The following is a 739-nucleotide window of genomic DNA, read 5'->3' as shown; positions in this document are numbered from 1 at the left end:
AATCACAGCACAGAGCACTGGAGGCACGACTGTTTAGGACAGGAAGTGACATAGGATGCAGACTATCCCAGCTATTGGTGAATTAAACCGGACATTCATTCCAGCAACAAAGCAAGTATCCTTATTCGTATGGAGGATAGGGAAAACTGAGACCCAAAAGTGAGAAGAGGCTCAAACAGCAAGGGACTTAGATCTCTTGGGCATGGGCCTCTCCCACAGAATCATTGCTTTTCTGACCTAGTATGACAGGAATAGTCAAAGCTTCCTCTGGACCAACTAGGCTTCTTCCATTGAGTCTGATCTCCAATGGGGAGATGCACCAAGATCATTTTTTGAGCTGTCAGGCCTCCAGCCCTTGTCTGGTTCCAGGCGAACATCTTTGTGGCCTAACCTGGCAGAGAAGGGCTTTGGAAGAGTCCTACAGCACACCTGACCCTGAGCCAGGGCAGGTGCTCAGAGTCCTGTTGATTCCCTCTAAATGTATTTCTGTCCCCAGATACCTGCCAAGCTTGGCACAACTCCCAGCCTAGCATCACACTCGCTTTACCACTGATGTCACCCTAGGTGCAGCTTGCCTGAATATGATTGTTTATTACTGTTAATATTTATCCTTAGTCAGATTGTTTTGACTATGGCTCCGTGCATTAATTAGCGAGCACTCCTTCTCAGACTAATTACTTTGCTACTGTCTTTATGCATTATTATTATAATTATTATTAATTATTACAATCTTCTCCCA

The sequence above is a fragment of the Alligator sinensis genome, unplaced genomic scaffold, assembly GCF_000455745.1.
Source record: "Alligator sinensis unplaced genomic scaffold, ASM45574v1 scaffold216_1, whole genome shotgun sequence".
Taxonomy (NCBI): Eukaryota; Metazoa; Chordata; order Crocodylia; family Alligatoridae; genus Alligator; species Alligator sinensis.
Note: the sequence above shows the minus strand (reverse complement) of the source record.